A 21,208-nucleotide genomic window follows, 5' to 3' on the forward strand; every position below is an offset into this window, starting at 1 on the left:
TAGAACAATTTATAGTAATTCACTGAGTCCCGCTTATAAATTTTCCTAACAAAAATATAAATTGTATTGTATTTATTGACTAGAAAAAAGTGAAAAACTTGTATAAGTAAATATCCAATGCCAAGCAATTTTTGTCTAAATAAAAATAAAATTATACTTTTAGGATTTTTTTGTGTTGCAACAAAAAGTAATAATTTTACCTCAACAGTCCACTTTAATCAAGAGTATCAGGATTGGATTAATGAAACGAAGACTTAACATTTCGAATAAATTTTACAAAGTAGACTAATATTTCGAATGTTAGGATTTGGTGGAATTTTAAATTTAAAATTGAATTTTTATGTTTGGAATGAATGGAATTTAAAAAAGAATTGAATTTCATAAGATTTGAAATTCCAAAATATAGTGCACCCAAATTCAATGAAAATTAGTGGAAATTGATGGGTTTGTAGATTTTTATTTTTATTTTTATTTTTATTTTTATTTTTATTTTTGAAAATTTGTATCTTACTAATTTGTCTTTCATTCCTCTAAAAAATAATATTACAATCCGGATAAAATGGTGAAAGAGACCTTTCCTTTATAATAAAATTATAATTTATTCTAAACACAATGAATTTCATTTCAAATCAATCCAATTTATTCCTCTTTTTTCCAAATATAAATCCCACAACAATTTGCTTTCAAACAAAGCCTCAATGTTCAAATCTATGCTTTCACTATACAAAATCCCAAACAAATGATAGCGCGACTTTTTTTATTTGTTTTTATTTTGGGTTCCAATTTCTTTTTCTTTTTTCCCAAATCGGAATTCCTCAATAATTTGAATCCAAACAAAGCGTTAATGTTCAATTCTATGTATAAAATCCCAAACAAATTACCACTTTGTTTTTTTTTTGCTTTTTTGTTTTATTTTGGGTGTTATACCTATCTATATATAGAGGATGGATTGCAAATAATGCAATAAACCAATATACATTGAAGGAAAATATATACTGTAATAGAAGGAGATGAGAAATTAGTTAGACTTGTCCAACTTTAGGACTCTAGATCATGGTTTGTTTTGTGGTGCAATTGTTTTGCGGTGCAATGTTAAGTTTGTCTTATATGGCTGAGCATGTTTTGTGACTAGTAGAAGGGAAGACGAAAAAAAAAAAAATTGATGTCATGAATGCAGAGAAACACATTAATTCCTTGATTTCGGATGTCTGTTTTCCACCAAAAGAAGCATATTAATGCTAAAGAAAAGTACATAAACTCAAATATAATTGAACCAAACCTCAATTATATTTTGAAAAACAATCTAAACTGCTCTTATGTATTGATGGCACTGCATTTCTTCCTGATCTCTTCGAGCGCAAACTCCCAAAAAAACCTAGCTTGGTTAATCAACTCATCGATGATTTTGCTTGCTTAAGAATGGCGAAGTAACCAGCATGGAAGTTTTGAGAGCTCTAAGGGTAGACAGGGACGGAGCCAGTATAGGACAGGGGGCATTTGCCCCTCCTGAATTTTTTTCTTTTCTTATTTTATATATATATTTTTCTATAACAGGTATATATTTTTTGAAAATGTGTAAAAGTGTCCCCCTTCAAATTTCTCCTTCCCTTATATACTCTATTTGTTTTCTTAAAAAAAAAATTCTTAAATTGTTTCATTATATTCTATATATGTAATTTACCTCATTCAAAAAATATCAATCTCTATCTATATTTCTCTTTACGTATATATACTCCATAAATATTAATTTATATTTATTTAGTGTATAATGTGCCCCGAACAAAAATTTGGCTCCATCCCTAAGTTCAAAGAAGGGTCTTCGTCTCCTTGTCCATTGAAGTTGAAGAGCCTGTTGCTGAAGAAGTTGCAGTGCCCAAGTCCAATGGTATGTCCACCTACATTATTGCAAATTAAGTGTTCGAATTGTCATATTCATCTTCATTTTGTGTTCTCCCAATAGGGAAAAGATGTAGTTTAATGCTTATAAGTATCATCAATCGCTATAACCATGACAATGAAAGTAACCATTTTGTGAAGAACTTAAACAAACAAGATTAATTAGGATACAAGTAGTACTAAGACAGTTACTTTGTGTAAAATAATATAAAAAATAAACTAGTTTCGTGTTCCCTTCCTGCGATCATGCATAAGCATTATATACATTGTGTTGTGCCTCTATAATATATAATATCATTTAATTGCATTACTTAGCTAGATTGAAATTGTTGAACAAGCCTTGTCTATGTTTAGGGATGGCAAAATACCCTGCCACCCGCCCCGTTTCGAACGATTATGGGGTTTTTTAAATAGTTTTGGGGCGGAGATAAGAGTTAGAATTGAAAACTCACATAAATATGGAGCAGGGATGGGAAAAGATCACCCCGCCCTGCCCCGCCCCGTCCCGTTACGTGAGTGATAAATTATAAGTTTATCCTTATTACTTTATTTTATATTCAATAATATTAAGTATATATTAAGCAAATCCTAGTTTATCCTATTCTAATCACCAAATATTCTTTTGTATTATTCTTATTTGAAAACTTCTATATATCATTTTGAAATTCCAACAATAATTTTAGTCTTAAGTTTCAATTAACAAGTTGAATCTTATTGAAAGAAAATTATTATCATAGTTGAAAATTATTTTATTATTTATTTTTGTTAAATTTGTATTATAATTACAAAAATACTCTACAAAATACGCCCCGCCTCATTCCGCCCAGTTTAATAAACAATTTTAGGACAAAAATGGATTTAGTTATTCTAAACGGGGACCATCCCTATCTCTGCCTTACCCTAAAAAATAAAATTAAAAATTAAAAAAAAAAAAAACTCACAAGCAATGTCTCTGAATCTTATTAAATATGTGCATGTACCAACATATAATTAATATTGTAACGACCCACTATACTACATGGTATGATATAATTGTCCATTTTGGGTCTGAGTTCGCACGGTTTTGCTCTTTACAATGAGCGAATTACAAGTGCACAATCACATATCGCCTGGGTAAGGGAAATGTGAAGTGTTTATATGTAGTGTTGTTATCTCCAATTAGTATGAGACCTTTTGAGGTAAAATTCAGGAGCAAAACCGTGCGGGCTCAGGCTCAAAGTGGATAATATCATACCATATGATGGAGTGGTCGTTACAAATGGTATCAGAGCCAGGTTGGTGTGCCGTGGGCTGGTGCGAGTCACTGGCAGGCTACTACACTGGGCGAGCTATGGGTGCACAATCCCACATCGCCTAGGTAAGGGAAAGGTGAAATGCTTATATGTGGTGGTATTATCTCCAATTAGTATAAGGCCTTTTGGAGTAAAGGCAAAAAGCAAAACCCTACAGGCTCATGCCAAAAGCGGACAATATCATACCATATGGTAAAGTGGGTCGTTACAAATGGTTTCAGAACTTGACCCAACCGGAAGTGTGGCTAACGAGAATATTTATTTGTTGGTGTTATTTTCTTACTCTGAGTTGTTTATATTTTATAGCTTGTATTTCCTTGCTCTTATATTGTTTTGTCAGTGTTTAATTCACTATTACTTAAGTTACTTTTTATTAATAGTAATTTTATTTTAGTAGGTGGTGACAAACTCCAAAATCAATATTTTTAAATCTCATTTTCCAAAACAAAGACTCACTTGAATACGTGGTTCGACCCTACTTACCATTACATAATTTTAGTTAAGTTGTTGTAGTATAGTGGTAAATATTCATATCAAGAAGTCATTCACATATCCTCTTTAAAGAAAAAGAAAAATGTAAAAAAAAAAAAATAATAAAAAAAAATAAAAAAAAAATTAAATAAAATTGAAAAAGAAAAGTAAAATGTCCCTTTAAAGTATTTGAAAACCCCTCATTTTCAAAAACATTTATGTACAAATTGAGCTCAATAATGTTTTTAGAAAATGTATGATAATGTAGAGTAAATGAGAATGCGTTATGGTGGGTAACTCAACATTCTCTCAAAAGTGATCAACATTCATGTCATAAGACTCTTCTATTATGTGTATTGATTCTTTAATTATGTGAGCTTGATTTTACTTTAGAAACAGAGTTCCTACTCATATACAATTAAGAGATACAGTTAGCCAAATCTTCGAGAGCCGTTCTTTTAGAGAGATATTTTCCTGTGAGATTTGAAGTCAAAACTTAGTTTTCTAGAGACTTAGGAATTTTTATCAGTTGGATTTGAAAATGAATTTTTGTCGACTTCGCACACACTCACTCTCTACTTCTAGGTTGTTTATGGATGAACTTTATTGAAATATTTGTTTTTATAACACCTTAATAGCTCGTTGTATATAAAGAACTCGATATTTTTATCTCTGAAATTTTTCATTTTGTAGATATGTAGAAAAATTCTTTGAAAGTTTGTGAGTACCTTCACTGGAAACCCTCACGATACTATAACTCGTCCACTAGGGGTAACCTAGGGGTTTAAGGCCTTATTGCATATGGTAAATGCAATCGAAAACAGTCTACGAAAATGGCACGTCTTTAGTTAGGAATTAATAAATTAATGATTTTGTGAACTAATCTATTTTTGTCTATTTACTAGAGGACTAGCAAAAACTTGTTTGGGGGTAATTTAATAAGTACACAAAAACTATTATTTTATGCTCCAAAAATAAACATTTAATTAGTCTTTATATTATTTAAATGTTCTTATATTTGGTTTTTGTATTTTGTAGGCATAATTTCAGAATGAGAAGAAAAGAAACAAAAATGGAAAATAAGTGAAGAATTGGCTGCAAAAGGAAGATTATATTTATTTATAACAAAAAATGTACACAAGGAGCATTGTAGGAAAGTTGGTGTGTTGTGCAAATTATCATTCAAGAGGTTTCAAGTTTAAATCCAAGGTGCAACAAAATGGTGTTGTATTTTTGTTACATAGTCAATCACTTGCCACATCATCATTGAAGAAGAAGAAAAGAGAAAAATAAAAAATAATAAAAAGAGTAGAATAGGGGAAAAAATGATGAGTTAGAAAAAGAAAGAAAATGTAAAGAAATTAAATGGAAGTGGTTAGAAGTCAACAAAGAAAAGAAAGACAAGGAGTGATGGGGTGTAGGGCAACAAAATGTCATATTAGGCAATGAAAAGGAGTGGCCTATGATGGAAGAAGTTGGAATAGGCAAGTGGATCCACACACCACTTGTGTTGTTCATCCGGTTATAAATAGGCCACCTTTTTGCACAAAACAGAGGGTGTAGAGATAAGATACAATTGAAATATTAGATTGTCTAAGAGTTTTTCTTCTGGTTCAAGTCGTATTTTTTTCTTTCTAAATTAATGCATTGTTGTTCTATTGTTATTTTCTTACTCTGAGTTGTTTATACTTTATAGCTTTCCTTGCTCTTTATATTGCTTTGAAAATTTCTTTGTCAGTGTTTAATTCACTATTACTTGAGTTACTTTTTATTAAAAGTAATTTTATTTTAGTAGATAGTGACAAACTCCAAAATCAATGTTCTTAAATCTCATTTTCCAAAACAAAGACTCACTTGAATGAGTGATTCGACCCTATTTACCATTAGACAATTTTATTTAAGTCGTTGTAGAATTTAATTTTGTGTGGAGTATATTTGACAACGACAAGTACATAAATACACACATATCATGTGGCCAACGAGGACGTTGGGCCCCAAAAGGGGGTGATTGTGGCGACTTTGTGGACGGGCGTGCTGTGAGCTGGTGCGAGACACTAGTAGACTACCACACTAGGCAAATTACAGGTGCACAATTCCACATTGCCTCGGTAAGGAAAATGTGAAGTGCTTATATGTGGTGGTTTTATTTCCAATTGGTATTAGGCTTTTTAGAGCAAAGCCTAAGAGCAAAATCGTGCGGACTCAAGCTCAAAGCGAACAATATCATATCATGTGGTGGAGTGGGTCGTTACAAATGGTATCAGAGTCAAGTTAATGTGCCGTGGGTGGGTGTGAGTCACTAGCAGGCTATCACACTAGGCAAGTTACGGATGTACAATCCCACATCACCTGGGTAAGAGAAAGGTGAAATGTTTATATGTGGTGGTGTTATCTGTAATACCCCAAATTTTAAAAGGATAGTCTCAGGATTTATTTAATTATTTTATTACATTTTTATTTGATTATTTGATTACATAGCTAATTGTTATGTGTTTGTTTGAATTGATTGTTTTATTTTTTTTAATTTAATTTGTTGGTATGATTTTACTTACTTAAATGATGTGTAGTTATTTATATTTTAATTGTTAGGATTAAATGAATTAAATGTTTATTTTATTTATTTTAAAGGAGTTGAATTTTGATAGTAGTAATGGACCAACCTAATGGGTCACATTGACTACTTGCATAGGAGTCTTGATGGGTACGAATATTTACCCATAGATAGTTGTGTGTGTGTGTGTGTATATATATATATATAATAATATTAGTATGCATATGGATAGTTATTATTATTATTATTATTATTTGTTTATAGTAATAATAATAATATTAGGATAGTTAGTATTATATATATAGTTATATGTATTATTAGTATTATTATTATTATTATTATTATTATATATGTTATCACGTTAGTCTAACTTAGTATGTATATATTATATTATTATTTTTCTTTTTCTTTTCTATTACTTTATGAAAAATAGAATTGGGAAGTGATTAGGAGGAGGAGTAGTAGTAGAATATATATATATATATATATATATATATATATATATATATATATATATGTGTGATGTAGGTCTGTGAAACAGTTGTAAAACCCTATTCTCGTGAGTTTAGAGACAGAGAGTTTATAGAGAATTGAGAGAGGAAGAAGGAGGCTTTGACCAAAAAGCAAGGGCCGAACCCAAGGAGAAAGAAGGAAGGTTGTGCGTGGTGCATAACCAGAGCAGTAGGAGTCTGGACCGCAGCCAAAGGTCGCCGGAAAAACAAGGAAGAAGAAGGTTAAGATCTTCAATCCGAAACCTTAAAGCAAGTTCTTTTTCTATCTCTTTTCCTTAGATAACGTGTGCTATACATGCTTAGGACAACTTCAGCACGATTAATTGGAAGTAATAAACCTGTTTACATGCTTAAGAAATTAAACACAGTGTGTGATTTATTTGTTATGGGTTTTCATGTAACTTGTATGATTTGATAAATTGATGCATGATATGTGTTGTAAATTTATGTAAACATGTTTAAAGGCTTTAAATTAATTATTGGGACACTCTGGAACCTAAAATCGAAGGTTAGAACCCTTAACAATGGAGGTTGAACGGAAAAACAGAGGCTGGAAACGAAGAAGACAACCCACAGCAGCAACCGAGCTGACTCAATTGCTAAAGGAGTCGACTTAGTTGGAACTGAGCCAACTCGATTGGTAAAGGAGCCAAACCGAGCTTGCTCAGTTGGGCTGAAAGTTGGATTTTGGTGTTTTAATTTCTAGAAATTGTTTTGAACCATTTTAATATAATTTAATAGGTAAATTGGATTTGAAAAATTCTCAGAATGCATAATAGACATTTATATGCTTAAGGATTGGACAATAGGGGATTTTAAATAACTTCTATGTGATTTAAATGATGTTTTGATTTATTTAATTGTTTCAACAATTGAAATACAATGTTTAAATGATTCAAACATGCTTAGAATGACTAGTATAATTTAACTAAGATGTAAGTTAATTATTTGGGATGTAAGTTAACCGCATGTTATTTAAAGTGTTCTTATTGTTTAAAGTTGTGCAAGGAATATCTGTATGATTTATATCATGCTATTTCTGGATTATTTGATGTATAATTTTATTTATTGCATCAATTGTTGGATTATGGATTAAATGCACCATTGTAAAGATATCGGGGCATATATAGATGGATTAACTAATAAATTAAGTCCTACCTATTCATGTTAGGCCACGAAACCAGTTGGATGACATGCCATTGAAAGAATATGGCGAATAGTTTACTTTTATGTTATGGATAAAATTTATATATATGAATATGTGCTATAATATGAGTTTGAGTCTCATGATCAGTGGTTAGGGAGCGTATATTACATAGGGATGTATAACTGGATATAGTGGATAGTTGTAGGCCCTGGTAAATCATGTTACTCATGCTCACTATATGTGCGCTTTACATGTTGCATACTATTCAGGTTGAGGTGGCCCTATAGTCCTGTGACAGTCCTTTAATGTGTGTGTTTGTGTGTGTGTGTGTACGAATTATATAGATATTGTTAAGTTGACTAGGATGTATATTTGTATCGGGTCTCAGTTTGGATTGTAGTAGAGTAGAACTTGTTCGTGGTCCTTACCCAGTATTATCTTTCAGGTGTTCGTTAATTCCAGCCTTGGGAATTATTTGTGCAGAGCAGAGACAATCTTCATCACTCTTCTACATAAGATTCTTCTTTATGTTTTAGTTAGGGCTGACCAAAAAATCCGCGAGTTCGTGAATCCGATCCGATCCGTACGGATTAGATCGGATTACTAAACCCACAGATTGGGGGTGGATTCAAAAAATTTTAATCCGTAGTTCACGGATCAGATCACGGATTAACCTGTCAAAAATCCGATCCGATTCGTGGCTAATCCGTTGCATATATACATATAATATTAATACTATACAATATAATTACTTATTTATTGCTCTTGGACCAATGGACTGTGGACCACCAACATATCAACTTTAGTCTTTAGTTACTTTACTCTCTTTTTTTTTTCATTTAATTATTCTAACATAGCCAAAGAATCGAAGATGCAAGAACTGAACGAAGAGCAAAGAGAAATCAGCGAAGTAGCTGCCTCTGCGCCTCACTCTCTTCTTCTGATTTATTCTGTCATCTCCTTCACCAAATCGCAACAACGGCTCTTTCATCGTCCAGATCTGCACTGTTTCCGATGAGTCCTTAGACTGCGGGTCTTCCTTTCTTTTCTGCGGCTCTTTCATTGTCTAGATCTGCATTCTTCTCTTTATGATTTTGATTTTTGAAGTTTGTTACTTTGTTTTCTGGTTAAATTTTTATGATTATATACAATAATTTATAATCTGAGCTGTCAGATTTAGCAAGACATAGATAAAATTATATATTACACTACTAATAATGAAAATTATAACTCTATTTGTGATACTGAGAGCAATCTTGAGTAATAGTTTATTCATGCACATGTCTATGTAAATCATATAAGCATAAATTAAATTTATACTATATGTATATATATTTAGTTAAACTTCAATGAATCAGTGGCTTTGTTCAAATCTGTAGCTTTGTTCTAACAATAACTATTATTCAGTTATTTCATAAATACTTATATTGAATAAAATTTATATTACAATAATTTCAGTTATGTTTTTCTATATTTTCTTCAATTTCAGACATTTAATTTTTTTTCCCCTTTCTTGGCAAATGACAACTACAGGAGCTTTGTTCCAATCTGAAAATGGATTATTTTAAAAAATCCAATCCGTTATTTCACGAATCCAATCCGATCCGATCCGTGGGCTAACGGATTGGTAGTGGATTCAAAGTCTCCCAATCCATTGCGAGCGGATCGGATTAGAATTGATGCCTAATCCAATCAGATTCGATCTGTGGCCACCCCTAATTTTAGTCTTTGGATTTATTTCATTTCAGTTATTTCAGTTGGGATTATTAGGGGTACACATTATGAATTCCCGAGTTATAATCTAGATGGTTACTGGTATCAGAGAATTTATATTTATTAATGGAAGATTTATTCTATTAGATTTTAATGGAGGATTTATTATTTAGTTTCTTTTCAGTTTATTTATTTATTATTATTTATCTTTTGTATTCTGTATTCGTTTAATACTTTAATTGTTTGATATCCCTCGATTTTGGCTTGGCCTAATCAATCCATGTCTCGGAGTCGAGGGGTATCACATTATCTCTAATTAGTATGAGGCCTTTTAGGGTAAAGCCCAAAAGTAAAACCGTGCAAGTTCATGCCAAAAGCAGACAATATCATATCATGTGGTGGAGTGGGTCGTTACAAATGGTATCAGAGCCTGACCCAACCGGAAGTGTGGCCAACAAGAACGTTGGGCCCCAAAGGGGGGGTTATTGTGGCGACCTTGTGGGCAGGTGCGAGTCACTGGCAGGCTACCACACTGGGCAAGTTACGGGTGCACAATCCCACTTCGCCTGGTTGGAAAGGTGAAGTGCTTATATGTGGTGGTGTTATCTCCAATTGGTATGAGACCTTTTGGGGTAAAGCTCAAAAGTAAAACTATGCGGGCTCATGCCAAAAGCGGACAGTATCATACCATGTAGTGGAGTGGGTTGTTACAAATGGAATCAGAGCCAGGTTAGTGTGCCGCGGGCGAGTGTGAGTCATTGGCAGGCTACCACACTAGGCGAGCTATGGGTGCATAATCCCACATCGCCTAGGTAAGGGAAATGTGAAGTGCTTATATGTGGTGGTGTTATCTCAAATTAGTATGAGGCCTTTTGGGGTAAAGCCTAAAAGCAAAGCCGTGCGGGCTTATGCTAAAAACGGACAATATCATACCATGTGATGGAGTGGGTTGTTACAAATGGTATCAGAGCCTGACCCAACCGGAAGTATGGCCAACGAGGGCGTTGGCCCCAAAAGGGGGGTGATTGTGGCGACCTTGTAGGCGGATGTGCTGTGGACGGGTGCAAGTCACTAGCAGGCTACTATACTAGGTAAATTATGAGTGCATAATCCCACATCCCCTGGGTAAGGGAAAGGTGAAGTGCTTATATATGGTGGTCTTATCTCCAATTGGTATGAAGTATTTTAGGGTAAAACTCAAAAGCAAAACCGTGCTGGCTCGTGCCAAAAGCGAACAATATCATACCATGTGGTAGAATTGGTCATTACAAATATGATTAGGGTAATGTTGATAGGCCTACTGTTTTGGGAGGACCAATCATTTTCGAAATAATTATATATGCAAGTTATGGAAGGATAATGAAATATACATATTGATAATACTGTATAAAATGTATACCTGATAATATCACAAGGTCATGCAGTTTGGGTCCTTTACTGATGAAGCTTTGGTTGAAGGTGGTGAAGTTAGAGAAAGGGGAGGGGAGGTTTGTCAAAGCTAGAGACATATTGTCATCTTCTATCGTTAAGCACTTTCCACATTGGCTTCTGAAACTACAATTAATATATATATCACTCTAATTGAGATTGATTATATGCAAATGTTGCATATATATAAAGATCTTATTGTTGGAAACGGGGCATACAAAATAGAAACTTTGGATGAAATTTGGAGTAAATTTTGTTAAGAATTTTTGCGGATCTACAGACGAACACATTCCTATGGTATATTTACTTTCTCAAATCCGTTTCCGAGTGAATGAGAAATTAGTTTCAAAGTGAAGTGTTTGATAAGCCTAAATGGGTATGCAAAATGTGAGAAATGCTTGTCCTACGTGGAAAAAATATTGAAATCATTTGAAATTTAAATAAACCCAAGTATGGGATTTGGGTTTAGTCTCAAGGGCACCCAATTTTTTAAGAGAGGGAAGACCTAGGCAAGCTTGGGACCAAATCATCTACCACACACGTGCGCGCCCCGCAAGCCCAGTTCTGGCTTCGGCTTGGTTGTAAAATGTGGTTAATTTTTTTTTAAACGAAATTGGGCCTGTGTTGGACTTTATTTTAATTTTTGTTGGGCTTTTTAATAATGGGCTGGTATTTGAATTAAAAACCAATTTTTACAGTTTTCTAAAAAGGGTTGCACCTGTTCTGTTTTAAACTGAACCATCATATTCGGTTTAAACCTTTGAATTGAACCATCACACCCAATGTAGGTGATGGTTCATGCCACCCGAAAAGGCACCTTGCTGCCTATATAAACCCCCCATTGGTTTCATTTCCAAATCACACCAAATTCAAAATACTACTCTTTTTCTGAATTTTCTTCTTCCTCCTTCTCTCTTTAGTCTGTGGGTTCTAATCAGAGAGTACTACACCAAGCCGGTTTGTCCATTTCTTCGGTTTGTAGTGCTACTGCCGAATGAAGACAAGTCGTTGTATCTTGGGAAATAGATGCCATTGAGTCCGTTAGCACCATAGCGGAACAAATCTGTCTTAAGAATATAGAATAAAATTCTAGTCTCGACTTATAATCATGTTCTTTTATTTTTTATAGTTTTATTTTATTTCTTATATATATAACTATATTTTATAAGAAATTATATATATATATATATACACACACACATACACACACTTTATTGTTTTATAATAATAATTATATATATATATATACCTTATATTTTTAAATAATATTTAAATAGTAATACTATAGTATATGGTATACTTAGACCATATAATTTGTACGACACTTATTTGAAGAGGTTTAATTTCTTTTAGTTCTTACCTGAAATGATAGAGAGTCCCTCGCAGCTAAAGCCAAAATATCAGCACGAGATACAACTCCTTGACATGTATTCTGGAGCTGAGTTTTGATATCATCTATATATTACATCAAAACCTGCCGATGAATGGTTTGGAATCATGGTTTGGAATCGCATCCTTCTCTGCAGTACTGTTATTTGCAGTACTTGAGTTCAACAAAACCGAGCCATCACAACCGTGAAATTTTATACATAATTCGATAAACTTGTTTGACAACTAAGTTTCATGAGATACTGTGATATATATGGCAAGCTTTTATATACACATATATACACCTTCGTGTGTATGTAACAAATTTGATGTGAAGCTAGTTCATTCATGGTGTCTCATAGTTATTGAAATGTCAATCATGAATCTAGAAAAATATTTTGGTACTAAATATATATGCAATTGGAGTCAATTTACCAAAACAATAAGCATATGCATGCGTGGTTAGACGTGCACTGTTACCCTAACAAAGCAGTGATGATCATGAAAATGCATTGTGAGGAGCTTGGCAGGCAAGTTAGCATTGACAGAGGTGTGGTTCCAGGTGACATTTGTGATGATTTGTTTGGCGATAGATCGGACATGTTTACTATTGTAGAAATTCTTCCTTAGTCTACCACCTTCACAAACACCATAATTAAACAGCAAAAGCTACCAAACAGCAGACCAGCAATAGAATTATAGAAGGTTAGCCTTCATTTTCAAAAACCCTATCAACACTACAAGTTTCACTTCCTTCTCTGAGGCAATGAACTTTGATTCCAAGACTCTATATGTGACAATGCAATGGATAAAATTAACCAGTTCTCCTCACCCTTTATAGGCATCTTTCCAGACTAAGATCCATTAATTAATTTAATAGTATATTACACACACACACACACACAGAGATTGAATTAAGAATCTGAATGAAATTTATCTAATCCCATGCATGCACCATAATTAAACTTATGATAGAATTTTTTATTTTTTATTTTTTCATTTGGCAAAATGTACAAGTTCTATTTGCAATTTATGTTTTTACAAGCTGTACATTAAATCTAAATAGAACGACATTTTTTCTTCTTAGTCAAACATATAATTGAATATATATATTTCTTTAATTCGTATCATATATGACCTTCACTAGCAAAAGGGTCAATTCTTATTGGGGATCCAGGTGTCAATTAATTAATTAATTAAACGATTTCCTTGTACATTGAACAGGACACGAATAATTGCACTAAAATGTTTAATATCACTTAAAATGGCATCATAATATATATAAGAAGTCCTTTTAAAAAATTATATTCATTTATTTTAAATAAAATTTTAAGTTTAGTAATTATGTTGGTAGTTTAATATCACACCAGTAACTCGTGTTACAATGAACCTTAAGACATGACATAATTTATTAGACGCTCTTAATTGATTGTTAAGTAAGTCTTATCACCACATTCAACGATTAGACTCAATTCCGAAATATTTTAAAATTTATTTATTTTTTATATTTTTAATTAAAAATGAACACTTGTTATTTTTTCAAATGCCAAGTTAAGCAGTTGAGGAAATATTTATGAAAGTTTTGTCCAATCATAGGGGGGAGAATTTCCCATCATTCTAATTAACACCATGTGCCATGAATTATAGTGCAAGTCTTATGGATTATGCATTAAATAGTGGGGTATTCTAGCATCATGTGCCATCAATTACAAGCTTTATAGCTTATGCATCAAATTATAGGGATTGTTACCAATATTGTTGTATAGTTCTCATGCATTAATTAAGTTTTGAATGATGAGACGATGGCAAAGTAAAATGGGCTGAATTAAGGAGACTTTGATTATCTGTAAATACTATGTGAGATTAAGGGCTCATTTTGGTAATTGTTGCAAAATTGAGTGACAAAATGATTAGTTAAAATGGTTCAGTACGTATTTTTGTTAGTGACGGACCTAGAATATTATGTGAGGGGGGCAAACTTATATATAGAGATTTTTTCATAATTTAAGTGGGGTGATTTCAAAATTTTATGGGTATACATGTAAAAAAATAAAAATTCAATGGTATAAAATGCAAAAACAAAAAGTGCTATAGTGTTTTGCTATTTTCTATGTGGACCTCTTTTATCCGAATGAAAACAACATGTCACCAAACATGTTGCACTGTTCTGCCTAAAGAAATATGTTGTCAACATCTCTTTGTTTGATATGAAAGGAAAATAGAGGAAGGAAATGGAAATATGAAAGGATTGAAAAATATAGAAGGGTATAATAGTTAAATTATTGAATACCATCAATTGTGGCACCATTAAAAAAAAAAAAAAAAAATTCTATAACACCCAATGAATTAATGGATAATGAAAAAAATCCTCTCTAATGACCAATACCCTGTTCGAAAATATTTAGAATCAATTTAATAGTCTCAATTACTACGAAGTATTAAATTGTTCACAATCATTTTAAGTAAATTACGAAATATGCACGGGATAGTAATTGTATCGTGGGTAATATTATACTAACAGGAATGATTCAAAATCCAAAAGGGTGATACATTCCTCTTTAAAATAATATGTAATAAATAAAAAATAAAAAAGACATACGTTTGGAATTAATTTATTTTTTCCTTATACATTTGAAATTCAAATAGTAGCTTTTGGAGGGAGAGGAACACCACAGTGATATACGTGGAAAATGTAGGATCCACAATGTGATCTATGCTTTTTTGTCTCGGTCTCCCACTTTTGCCCTTGTTTTTCGAAATAAAAGAAAGACCAAAGACAAAAAGAAGATATAAGTGGGACCACAAAGATTGAATCCTGTCCGCTCCTTCTCTTGATTTCGAAAATCATCTCTTTCAGTGTTAAGTTTGTCTCACCCGAAAAGACAAAACTGCCCCATTTGTCCAATACAATATTCTCATCGAACTTGTATGATTAGTAGGAAAATACTCTGAAACCATAGCTTTTTAAAGAAAGGGACTACTTTATCCATTTTATATAGCTACAAATCCAACAAAAAAGAGGAAACTTTATGTACTTTTTAAAAGATTATATACATGTAGAATAAGCAAAATAATAATCTAAGAGCAATTACCAAGCCTACAACGACAGTACAGAGGCAAAAGTCAAGTCAAAAAAGACATACTAATCTTGAAATAAAATAAGAAAAATGAAGAATAAGCCCCAGATTTATAGAGAACGATAACCAAATCTCTGCAACGGAAACTATCAAGGGAGAATCGTAGCAACAGGAGTGACCCAAAGATCTGGTCATCATCAAGGCAACAGCTTTAAAGTTACATCCACAAGGTGCTCCAACAGGGGAAGACCGCCTTTGTGCCTTTGCAATGATAAATAAAAAAATAAAATAAATAATAATCTAACAGTAATTGAATAATTTTAATAAGTTAATTAGTTCCATATCAATAGAGTTTATACCCTATTTGATAGAGGTGTACTACAACACTTGAATATGTTTTTAAATTTGAATGAATATTTGAATATAGAAAGAGATGTGTTGTTTGATGGAATGAACATACCTCTTAATAATCTCAAGGGATTGGCTCGGGGATAAGGTCAGTTGGCCCTGATATCTAATAAAGAATCAGATAGCTCTCACTGATTGTAAAAAATTCCTTAGGCCCCGTTTGGGAAGTGTAGTGTGATGTAGTGTACTGCTCTAGCCTAGAACAGAATAAGTGTTTTGTAGTGTGATGTTCTGAAATGGGAACAAAACATATTTGGTGTTCCATATTTGTTTTGAGAATTTTGAAACAAAAACATGATAGAACATGTTTGGTAATGTATATTGTTCTAAGAAATATGAGAACAAAACATGTTTGGAAGAATAAAAGTGTAACCAAAATCACTAAAAAAAAAAATCATGAAATATATATATTTTTTAAGTGACAAATTCCAAAACTATAAGTCACCAAAAAAAATTGTTGGGTTTCCTTTGTTAAAAAATTACCAATAAAAACTTGTAAATATTACCAATAAATTTCATTGCATGAAATTAGTACGAGTGTTCGATTTTTTTAATTAAAAAATTACCAATAAAAACCTGTAAATAAAAAATTTGCTTCTTCAGTACCTTTTTACTAAAAATAGAAAAACAAATTTAATCACATATTATATTATCTAATAATAAGTCACAATTATTTTCTTTCTCCATTTAAATTTAAAATTTTTAAATTTCAGATGGACAAATATAAAAAATGAGGATTCAAGCTATTTTGATATATATATATATATATAGAAAAACAAATTTTATTATATATTATATTATATAATAATAAGTCATATACTATATTATCTAACATTTTTTTAAAAATTTAAGATAATATATATATATAATTGTCTTTTGTGCATTAAAGTATGTAAGAGGACAGAAATTAGCTGGATGGGGTTTTTACGAAAATGGAGAGAATTCGTTATTTTAGAGTGAGACATGCACAGTTCATTTTCCTTTTCCATTTCCATTTCCATTTCATGTTTTATTAGGAGTTAATTTGATAATCATGGTCTACGCAAGAGATTTGAAAAAATTGCAAGAGATTTGAGAATTTGGATCAAACAAAAATTCAGTTAAAAAAACGCAGACGTGGGGTTCGTCGGAATCGGCAGACTAGAGCGCACAAGAGCTCGCCGGAGTGACAGATCTACGCGCCGAAGCTTTGGGTTCGCCGGAAAACACAGAGGTGGGGTTCGTCGGAAAACGCAGAGCTAAGATAGTTCTTGAAAGAGAGAGGGGGGCAAGTTCACAGATCTGCTAGATTTTGTAGTTTGCAATTGCAGAGAGAGAGAGGGGGCAACTTCAGAATTGAGAACGAGAATAGAGATGGAGGTGGGTCTCGAACTTCTGATTCTTTTAGATTTTGTAGCTTCCAGTTGGAGAGAGAGAGGGCAAGTCAGAGTGTTTTTTCAGAAATTTGGGCAAGTTCACAGTTGAGAACGAGAATAGAGATGGAGGGGTTTTTACAATTTAGGCTGTTGTTCTTAGAATTCTTAAATATGTGTTCTATGAATTCCTGCACTTTGGGCTGTTGTTCTCCTTTCTACAGTGAATAGTGGGCCGGCTGAAATTTGGGAACACTTTGGAACATGATTTTTTTGTTCCGGAAATTGGCCCAAAAACTTAAATTGTTCTATCACTGTTGGACACAGTACAGCCCATACCAAACAAGTTGGTGTCCTCAATAGTGCCCATTTGCACTGTAGGGAAGGGCATAGAACAAGATGGAGCATCCCCCAAACAGGCCCTTAGAGTCATGCCTCCCACTGATTGTAAAAAATTCCTTAGGTCACGCCTCCACGGTCATACTTTGAGCCCTTGAAAATTAGCTATGAATCATCCATTTAGAAAAAAAGAAAAAGAAAAAATACAGGCGCGCACACGCATCTTAATGTTTAATGGAATGATTCTACCCCTTGTCTGTAAATACAAAATAAACATAGTGTCCATCATCCAATTTGCTGAGATAAGATTCGATACATTTAGATCTTCAATTTGTGTCAAAATTACATATGTATAAAACTATAATTAGATTTACAAGGTTGACCATAATTTTCAAATAAAAATAATAATAAAATAAAAATAAATAAATAAATAGTACAAACTTAATGATATTTGCCAAGTAAAATTAGATGTGACAGAAGCTCCAAAGCATCAATTATTCAACACACACATAAACATGGCCACATATATTAATCTCAGCTTCTTACCAACTATGTGAAAAGACATCGTTATGATAATGTGTAATTTCTGTCTGTTGAAGTTTAATAATGTGATCCATCACATCGGGAATCTAGAAATGTAGAAGGTCTCTGAAAATCATTACGTAGAAGTTTACTGAATTTTCTCTTAAAGTTTTGAAATAGTACCCTGTGTGTAAAAGTTATTTTATGAACAAATCAAGATTTAAAAGTGTCTTTGGATTCTCTAAGACAACCTTTTACTCATAATAAAGTGAATGCGTAAAGACTGGTTTAGCAAATGAAACCCTGTACTGTCTTCAACTCAATTTGAAGGGTTTTGAACAATTTTGTAATCATCCTACTACTTATTTGCAATTATATCTTGCCCTAGCGGCACGGTGACCACGTCAAATTTAGTAAAAGGAGTTATTTCTAAAGTAATGATAAAGACATATCTATATGATTCGTTAATACATTTAGCTAAACGGATCATTTTAATATGAATTTACTCAACACGTAAATAGATTGAGTAAAGCATGTCTAATTAAATTATTAATAGGTTGTCGATTAAACACGTGTTAATGAAAGGATGTTTGACGATCATTTTCATTTTGTGTTTTACTTTTATTTAAAATGGAAATAACATTTTTATATGAAATAAAATAAAATAAAATAAAAGACAATTGAAAAGGTCATTTGAAGTTTTAAAAACTTCAACTATTAGGTGGAATTAACACTCAACTTATATATACTCATTTATTTTTTCATTCGAATTTGATGTTAGACAAACTCTCCTTATTACACATGTAGTGTAAAGCATCGTCACTCCAAAATTAAACATGGGGCTTAGATTCTCTTTTAAGGCAAGAGACTATTTGGGAAAAAATACAAGAATGAAAACCTTTTTTTTTTCTGTCCACGCCAATGACGCCAGAAAAAGGCATCCACCGTCGTGGAAAGATCTTGTCCTCATTTGTCTCAAATCTTTCAATCACTATCCACCAACGGTCGTCTTCTCGAATTCAAATTGCGCATTGTAGCTAGAGAAAGTGTAAGTTACAAAAAGAACGATAGAGATAGATGATATTCGAGAGAGAGTTCCAGAGTAGAAGATTGTGTGTCATGTCTAGTCCTCCTTTTAGTTGGTCTATTTTTTTTATTTTTTATTTTTACTATTCCTCAATTTTCTTCTTTTATACTAATATTTCAGTTGTACATTCACTCTAAGAAATTAATTTTAATTAATTAGTTATTTTTTTATGAATGTATTATGTAACCGTTGAAAAATAGTTATCGCAAAGATATAACAATTATATCTAACAATTACTACTATACATGGTTCGAAATTTTTTTTTTGCTCATCATGAGCAAGTGATCATTTTCGTGTGTATATGCATGTATATGTATTATCATTATATATCTTTTCTACTTTCAAAAGTAAATTATTATTTTTCCTAACAAATATTTTTATGGTTAACTAAATACTCAAACATAATATATATATATATATATATATAAAATATAAAAAGTGTAAAAGTTAGATTAGTAGATGCAAAGAGTCCGAGACACTAACTCACTGGACTATCGAGCCATATGTCAGACACAATCACAAATATTTATTGTGAAACTTGAACTTCTCATATTTCTTTTAAGTGATGAGAGATTATAACAACTAAGCTAATGACACTATGTTTTTGTTAAAAAAAAAAAAAAGAGGAAAAAAGAGGAAAAAAAAAGAAGGTTGCTTAAAACTTTCATTTGGTCACGGAAATATATTGAAATATTTTATATGAGTGTGTAAATAAGCATATATATCTATTACCTTATTCCAATCACTAATTTTGCGTTTGGTGTGCTGGAAAATAATGGAATAGAATGTTCATTCTAAACATTATTTTGTTTGGTATGCAATTTAAAGTGGAAATACCCATTCCATTCGAATGAAAATCCATTCTTAAGAATGAAATTTTATTTAACAACTAAACTTATGGAATGACTATTTCATTTCCAAGTTAAAAAAAAAAAAAAATCAAGTTCCGAAAATACCCTTGTGTTCCAAGTTCAAAAATCACTACCACCACTGTCTTCAACCACAACTACCGTCACTTTTCACCCTCGCCACCTCCATTGCCTTCCACCTCCGTTACTCCATTGCCATCATTAATGTTGCCTTCAACCACCACACCGCTGTCGCCTCCACTGTTTTCCACCACCACCACTATCTTCTACGACCACCACCCCCACCACAACCACTGCCTCTTTTCACCCCGTCACATCCATTGCCTTCCACATAGTTATTGCTATTGCCAATATTGTTGTCGCCTTCAACGACTACGTACATCACCGCCGCTTCCACTGTTTTCCACCATCGCCACTTCCACCGTAGCCACCACCACCACCGACTTACACCATTGACACCTCCATTGCCTTCCCCCACTATCATCACCATTACCATCACCACTGTCGCTGCCATCACTACCATTACATTCCACCACCACCGTCGCTGCCTTCCACCACCACTGTCGCCCCCATCACCTTCCACCACCACCTCCATCGCCAGTACCACCTCAACTTCTACCACTACCACCATCGTTACCTCCAATTCCTTCTATCACTACCACCTACACCACTCATGCCTTCCACCACCACCACACTACTACCTTCCACCATCATCACTTACATCATTGACGGCTTCCATACCACCTTCCACCACCGCCACTACCACTGTCTTCCACCAACATCATTATTGCCTTCCGCCACCATCGCCGCCTTTTAACACCACCACTTACACCACTATTAATAGTTACCTCCACCATCATCGTCACCTCCATCTACCACCGGTGTCATTTATTTAAAAAATATATATTATTTTTAAAATTTAATTTATTTGTAGGTATTTTGAATAATTCAATTTGAAATTCATTCTATTCTAAATTTTAAATTGTTCAAACCAAACACTAAAATAATTATTATCATTTAATTTTTATATATTTTATATTTACAACCAAATAATAAAATGAGAATAAGCATTCTATTCCAATTCTTATTTCATTCCATTCCCGCAACATTACTGCTAATAAGTGATAAGTGAAAGTGATAAATAAAAACAAAGTCCGTCTCATCTTAAAGTGTTTA

At 32.7% G+C, this 21,208-nt stretch overlaps 1 pseudogene; it reads right to left on the reverse strand.

Moving 5' to 3' along the window:
• Window positions 1-1,758: 1,758 nt before the first annotated feature.
• Window positions 1,759-20,663, reverse strand: LOC132309510 (peroxidase 3-like; annotated as a pseudogene).
• Window positions 20,664-21,208: the final 545 nt, after the last annotated feature.

The sequence above is a fragment of the Cornus florida genome, unplaced genomic scaffold, assembly GCF_030987335.1.
Source record: "Cornus florida cultivar Cherokee Brave unplaced genomic scaffold, ASM3098733v1 CherokeeBrave_3.0.0_Hap2_Chr05, whole genome shotgun sequence".
Classification (NCBI taxonomy): Eukaryota; Viridiplantae; Streptophyta; class Magnoliopsida; order Cornales; family Cornaceae; genus Cornus; species Cornus florida.